Here is a 7570-nt window from a genome sequence, read left to right as displayed (position 1 = left end):
TGGGGGCACTTTGGCCCCCCGGTTCCTCGCTGGTGCCGGGGACATCCCGGTGACCGGCGAGGTCTCCTGCTCTCTCTCTGCAGCTGGATTTGGCCAACGTTGGGATCCTGGAGACGCCTCTGGTGGGTAGCAGGAGTTGTGCCGCTGTCAGAGGATCCCCTGGCACGGCCAGCAGGCCCCAGGCCGTCCCAGTGTGTCCCAGCACAGCAGCCCAGTGCCCCCCTGCTGCCAGCCCAGCCGGCTGCCCTGCCCCACAGACCCTCCCCAGGGAGCCTTTGCGCAGGGCTCCCGCTGCATCCCCGTCCCCGAGCCCCCGCAGGGCCCGGGACACGGCCCCTGGGCCAGCCCTGCCCCTTGGCCAGGAGCCCGCTGCTGCTGCTGGCCAGGAGCGCGGCAGCTCCCGCAGCCGCTCTGGAGAACCAGCCCCACTCGCCCCATCCATTATCAAAGCTCTGATACCAACAAATGGACAATGAGGAGACCAAGATGAGAAAGCCAAGGGTTCAAACGGCCGCGTGCCCTGGAGCGCTGCCGGGAGCACCCCCGATATCTTTGGAACGCTCCTTTGATCCCATCCTGCTGTGGGTTTTTAATGCATATTCCTACTTTCCCAAGGAGTGTTTTGCACGGCCGCGCCCTGAATCCGCCTTTTTAGAGCACGCCAATGAAAGGTTTTATTTCCCTTTATGACATTTGGGTTTGGGCTGGGGTTGTTCCTCCTCCTGCTGCTGCTGCTGCTGCTGCAGGCGGTCGGTGTCGATGGCAGCCTGGGCCCCACCATCCGTCCCCTGGAGCTCCTCTGGCTTTGCACAGACAGGACTGAGCCCCAAAGCCCAAAATCCTTCTTGCCCTACGCCTAAAACTTGCCAGCAGGAGGAAAAGAAAACGCCACAGCAAAAGCAGAGAACATCTGGCATTCATCTGAATCCTTGTGAAAGGCGATCTCCCAGTGTGGATTGATAACCCCAGAGCTGCCAGGGGCCCTTCCCCAGGGCCCCCCCTGCTTTCCGCTGTCCCCCCAGCCCAGCCCGGTGTCCCCGCCGTGTCCCTAACGCTGCCGTTGTCCCCAGCCCAGCGTGAGAGCGGAGCTGAAAGCCCTTCTGCGGCAGAAGCGCCTGGCTGCCTCTCTGGAAGCCTTGGTGAGCCCTTGGGGACAGGGCTGGGGACAGGGCCCCTGCGGTGTCCCCGTGGGGACAGGGCTGGGGACAGGGCCCCTGCGGTGTCCCCGTGGGGACAGGGCTGGGAACAGGGCTATGCGGTGTCCCCGTGGGGACAGGGCTGGGGACAGGGCCCCTGCGGTGTCCCCGTGGGGACAGGGCCGGGGACAGGGCCCCCGCGGTGTCCCCGTGGGGACAGGGCTGGGGACAGGGCCCCTGTGGTGTCCCCGTGGGGACAGGGCTGGGGACGCCGCCGACGCCGCCTTTGCGTTTCAGGGCGGGGAGCGCTGATGACATCGGTGTCCTGTCCTCCTCCGGCGGCACCGGGAACCTTCTGGAACCTTCCCCCAGTCCCCGCTGAGCCCAGCGCCGTTTCCCCTGGATCATCAATAAACCCTCTCTGCAATAAACCCTCCCCGTGTCCGTCCCTCTGTCCGTCCGTCCGTCCCTCTGCTGCTGCTGTGTGAAAAACGGGGTTCACTCCTTTTTTCATGTAGAATTTATAAAGTTTAATGGGAAGGCAATTAGGAGATAAAAATAAAGCAAAATGCACAAATACGGCCGGGTGCCCTCGCTCCTGATACTTAACTCTGAGATCCAGAAAAACCCTGAATTTCACACGACATGGAACTCATGAGCGTGTGTTTCCATGGTGACACATGAAAACAAATGTTAAAGTGAGATGGAAAAAGCTAAAAGTGTGAGTGTGTAAATTAGGGAGTTTTCTTAAATCACTGGGTGAAAAAAGTTAAAGTTTAGAGTTTAAGTTAGTTTAGAAAGGAGGAGGCGAGATGGAGGATTTAGAATGTTGTTTCTTTTCCTTCTTTCTTCTTCATGTTCTTCTTTTGGAGGTTTTTGGGTGATAGTGAGTGATTGGAGAGAAAATGCCTCAGTGCAGCACAGAGGTGATGGGTCATTGGGTCATCAAGAAAAATAATACACCTGTCTACTGTTAATTGGGTAAGAATTAATATAAAAATAAAGGAATTGTGCAGTTCGAGGCCATTTTGTGCTTTCAAAGCCAAAGTGAGGCACAAAGTGAGGCACAAGGGCATTCTGTACCATCAGAAGAAAATAAATCAGATTGCAGTGATTTAAACTTGTGCAGAAAGTCTGGAGAGACCTGCCAAGAAACCTTCGTGAAAAACGAGGGTCACTCCTTTTTTTATGTGGAATTTAAAAAGTTTAATGGGAAGACAATTAGGATTATAAAATAATTATTAAATAATTTAATTAATAAAAATATTTAAATATAATGATAGATAATTATATAATAGTAGAATTATAAAATAATTATAGAAATAAAGTGAAATGTACAAACACGGCCGGGTGCCGCAGCTTTCAGCCAAGGGAGCTCCCCGTGTGTCGTGGGGTGACTTAAACTTTTAACTTTAAGTTTAAAATAGTTTTGAGTTTTTTTGAGGAAGTTGAAGCTGTGGGAGGTGATGGGATTCTTTTTTCCTGACCAATTATCGGTCATTTCTAAGAACTGACAGCAGTTTTGACCACTGAAAAGTGAGATCAACTTGTGAACACCACCCTGAGATGTAAATCCAGAGTTCTCTTGTTCTCTTTTTGGTTTCTGGCTTCTGAAAAGGTGACATGGCTCTGTCTCAGTTTCTTCCCACCCCTCCTCCAGGCCGGACAAGGCCACAGAGGGGCGAGGAAAGAGAAACGGAGACATTTCTTGGGCCTGGCTTGGTTTGCAGTTTCTGCCACTGAACTGAAACCTGACACCATGAACATCTGCAGCTTTCCAAGACTTTAATTCTTTTACTGTCGCTCTATTGGGAACAGCGAGAAGAACGACACAGACTCTCCTGGGAGTCAATCAGGAGAATTTCTCTCAGTTCATTACCTCAGGTCTTTTTTATACACTGATACGTGAAAAGTACAGAAAATAAACTCTTACTGGTCAGTAAACTAACACATCACCATCACTGGTCAGTGGGGTTCAGCGCCCCTCGACTTTCTCTTGCAAGAAAACAAGGAACAGACAAACAGCACCTGCAAGGCTGTTTTCTATCTCTGAGGATTGTTTTAATTCTTTCTCATGATTTCCCAGGCCACTTTCTCAGGCCACACTGAGAAAGTTCTGTGGCCTGTAAATAGTTTTCTTGTGAGAAGCTCCATAGATTAGCAGAAAAAGACTTCTGTTTCTCTACAAAGGCTGATGAGAAGACTATATTATATTATATTGTATTGTATTATATTATATTATATTATATTATATTATATTATATCATATTATATTATATTATATTATATTATATTATATTATATTATATTATATTATATTATATTATATTATATTATATTATATTATATTATATTATATTATATTATATTATATTATTATATTACTACATCATATCATATAATGTCATATCACATTATATTTTTTTTATATAATAGAAATTAATAAATAAACTAAAATAAACAAACTAAAAAAAAAAATATATATAAAGTAGTAGCAATAAAACTCCTAAGTTAACAGAAAGGAAGAAAAAAATCCCCAGAGCTGATGACAGAAACAGAGAAAAAAACCCCTTTGCCGTTGAATAACTCATGGCCCTTGAAGGGATGTCCCTTGAGTGTTGTCCCTTGAACTGGTGGCCCTTGAACCGATGTCCCTTGAACTGATGTCTCTTGAACCGATGTCCCTTGAACTGATGTCCCTTGAACCGATTTCCCTCGATGTCCCTTGCGGTGCTGGCCCAGAGAGCCTCTCTGAGGGTGCAGGAATGACAGGAAAGTGACAGCCGGGTTTGTTCCATTGCGATGCCGTGGTTTAAAAGCACCACTAAAAAAAATATCACTAAAAACACTCTGGGGATTATTGTCCATGGTTTATTGTCCATGGTTTATTGTCCATGGTTTATTGATCATTGGTTTATTGTCCATGGTTTATTGTCCATGGTTTATTGTCCATGGTTTATTGATCATTGGTTTATTGTCCATGGTTTATTGTCCAGGGTTTATTGTCCATGGTTTATTGTCCATGGTTTATTGTCCATGGTTTATTGTCCATGGTTTATTGATCATTTCTTTATTGTCCATGGTTTATTGTCCATGGTTTATTGATCATTGGTTTATTGTCCATGGTTTATTGATCACTGGTTTATTGTCCATGGTTTATTGTCCATGGTTTATTGATCACTGGTTTATTGATCACTGGTTTATTGATCACTGGTTTATTGATCATTGGTTGTTTGACCATAGTTTTTTGTCCATGGTTTATTGTCCATGGTTTATTGATCATTGGTTTATTGTTCATGGTTTATTGTCCATGGTTTATTGTCCATGGTTTATTGATCATTGGTTTATTGATCATTCCAGGGTTTATTGATCATTCCATGGTTTATTGATCATTCCGAGGCTTATTGATCATTCCATGGTTTATTGATCAATCCAGGGTTTATTGATCATTGGTTTATTTATAATTCCAGGGTTTATTGATCATTCCAGGTTTGATTGATCATTTCACGGTTTATTGATCATTGGTTTATTGATCATTCCAGGGTTTATTTATCATTGGTTTATTGATCATTCCAGGGTTTATTGATCATTCCAGGGTTCAGGGGCTCCTCCAGGATCTCTTCGTGCTGCTGGAGGGGTGGTCACACGGCGTCACCGTTCCCAATCCTAGAAGCCGGATCCCAAACCGTGACCCCGGGGCAGGAGAGGCCTGGGCCCCTCTCCGGTGGGAGCCGGGAATGAGGGCCCAGATGGAGCCGGGATCAGCTCCTCAGATCCGTGAGGGCCCCAGATCCCCTCCCCCCGGGGGTGTCCCAAATGCTGCTGCTGTGACCCTGGGGTGACCCCAAGGGTGATCCTGAGGTGACCTGAGCAGTGACCCCAGGGTGACCCCAAGGATGACTCCAGCAGTGACCCCTGCAGTGACCCCAAGGGTGTCCCCAGGGTGTCCCCAGGGTGTCCCCAGCCTCGGGGACAGATCTGTCCAGCTCTGTCCAGCGCCCCTAGGACATGGAGCAGGGACAGCCCCAGCAGTGGCCCCATGGTGACCCCAGGGTGTCCCCAGCAGTGACCCCAGGGTGACCACATGGTGACCCCGCAGTAACCCCAGAGTGACCCCAGAGTGACCCCAGGGTGACCCCAGGGTGTCCCCAGCCTCGGGGACAGCTCTGTCCAGCTCTGTCCAGCTCTGTCCAGCTCTGTCCAGCTCTGTCCAGCGCCCCCAGGACACGGAGCAGGGACAGCCCCGGAGGGTCTCCCCAAACCCCCCGGGGCCTTTTGTGGGGCCGGAGCCCCCCGGGGATTCCAGGGGAGCTTCCCAGGGGGCAGCGGGGGGGGTTGGGGGGACTGGGGGATACTGGGGGATACTGGGAGATACTGGGGTGTACTGGGATGTACTGGGGTGCACTGAGGCACTCTGGGGGATACTGGGGTGTACTGGGGGGACTGGGGGATACTGGGGCACACTGAGGGGATTTGGGGCACTGGGGGTACTGGGGTGTACTGGGATATGCTTGGGGATACTGGGGTGTACTGGGGTGCACTGGGGCACACTGGGGCACACTGGGGTGTACTGGGGGAAACTGGGGCACACTGGGGTGTACTGGGGCACACTGGAGTGTACTGGGGTGTACTAGGGCACACTGGAGTGTACTGGGGTGTACTGGGGCAGACTGCGGGATACTGGGATGTACTGGGGTGTACTGGGGGGATTCTGGGGCACACTAGGGTGTACTGGGGGATACTGGGGTGTACTGGGGCACAGTGGGGCACACTGGGGTGTACTGGGGTGTACTGGGGGATACTGGGGCACACTGGGGTGTACTGGGGTGTACTGGGAGAAACTGGGGCACACTGGGGTGTACTGGGGCACACTGGGGTGTACTGAAGCACACTGGGGTGTACTGGGGTGTACTGGGGGATACTGAGATGTACTGGGGTGTACTGGGGTGTACTGGGGCGCACTGGGGTGTACTGAAGCACACTGGGGTGTACTGGGATGTACTGGGGTGTACTGGGGCAGACTGGGGGATACTGGGATGTACTGGGGTGTACTGGGGGGATTCTGGGGCACACTGGGGTGTACTGGGGGATACTGGGGCACACTGGGGTGTACTGGGGGATACTGGGTGGATACTGGGATGTACTGAGGTGTACTGGGGCACACTGGGATGACCCCAAGGGCCGGGGCAGGGTCGGGGCCCAGCAGAAGTCGGGGTGCTCACCTCAGACCTCCTCACTGGAGAGGCTCTCGCTCCTCCCTGCCCAGAGAGGGTGGATGGCACAGGGACGTCACCGCGGTGTCCCCAGAGCCAGACACGTGTCCCCAGCCAGGTGTACCCGGCCAGGTGTCCCCAGACAGGTGTCCCCAGCCAGGTGTACCCAGAGCCAGACAGGTGTCCCCAGCCAGGTGTCCCCAGCCCCAGAGATGTCCCCTGCCCCAATGAGGTGTCCCCAGCCCCAGAGATGTCCCCAGCCCCAGAGATGTCCCCAGCCCCACCGAGGTGTCCCCAGCCCCACCGAGGTGTCCCCAGCCCCACCAAGGTGTCCAGAGGAGGAGGAGGAGGAGGAGGAAGGGGTTTGGGGACACCCCACACGTGAGCACTGGGAAAGAGGGGAGAGAGGGCAGGAAACGGACTGGGAATGAGGCACTGGGGGGTTACTGGGATAACTGGGACAACTGGGAATACAGCGGGGCCCCTCTCTGGGAACAGCTGGGGTGGACTGGGATTTACCGGGGTGTACTGGGATTTACTGGGATGGGTGGGAATCCAGTGAGGGGGACTCTGGGAAGCACTGGGGTGTACTGGGATTTACTGGGATGGAGGGATCTGCTCCAAGAGCTGCCGGGACTCATCTCGCTCCTCCGAACTGTGGCTTCCCCCTGCAGAGACGGGGACGCGTCACCGGGCTGTCCCAAACCCAGTAAGGGACGGAGAGGACAAACTGGTTCCCAGTTCCCCCAGCCCCCCACGGTTCCAGAACTTACCACGGTGATGGAACCGCCCCCTGTGTCTGCGCCCGTGGTGGCCTGGGGAAGGGGGGCAAGGTCAGGACGGGACCTGAGGGGGTCCCCAGAGCCCCCAGCCCCCGGCTGTCCCCAGTCCAAGGTGGGAAATCCCAGGGGATCCAGCCCCGGGGATCTCCCGCTCACCTGGAGGAGGGAATCGTCCCCCAGAGCCGAAGCCTTGGTGAGAAACCCAGCCCCGTCTCAGATCCTGGGAGCATCGTGTGCCAGCCTCAGCCGGGGGGCACAGCAGGATGGAGAAGAGCAGGGCCACGGCGAGCACAGCCACCTTCATCTTCCTCTTCCTCCTCTGCCAGTGAGTGGGGAGCGCTGGCTGAGGCTGCCCCAGGTGAGGAGCACCTTTATCCTGCCGGGACTCCTCCCTGCGCCCTCCCCAAGAGCCCCCAGGCCAAAGGCCGGCTTGGCACAG

At 53.0% G+C, this 7570-nt stretch overlaps 1 long non-coding RNA gene across 1 annotated transcript; it reads right to left on the bottom strand.

The window, feature by feature from the left end:
* Window positions 1–4715: 4715 nt before the first annotated feature.
* Window positions 4716–7018, bottom strand: LOC131590957 (uncharacterized). Its single transcript, XR_009280229.1, has 3 exons — window positions 6987–7018; window positions 6359–6390; window positions 4716–4802 (listed from the first exon to the last, which is right to left on the bottom strand). It is a non-coding gene; the product is annotated as an uncharacterized LOC131590957 (long non-coding RNA).
* Between the last annotated feature and the right edge of the window lie 552 nt (window positions 7019–7570).

This window comes from Poecile atricapillus, chromosome 36 (assembly GCF_030490865.1).
Source record: "Poecile atricapillus isolate bPoeAtr1 chromosome 36, bPoeAtr1.hap1, whole genome shotgun sequence".
NCBI classification, from domain to species: Eukaryota; Metazoa; Chordata; class Aves; order Passeriformes; family Paridae; genus Poecile; species Poecile atricapillus.
This window is presented reverse-complemented; position numbering and strand designations above follow the sequence as displayed.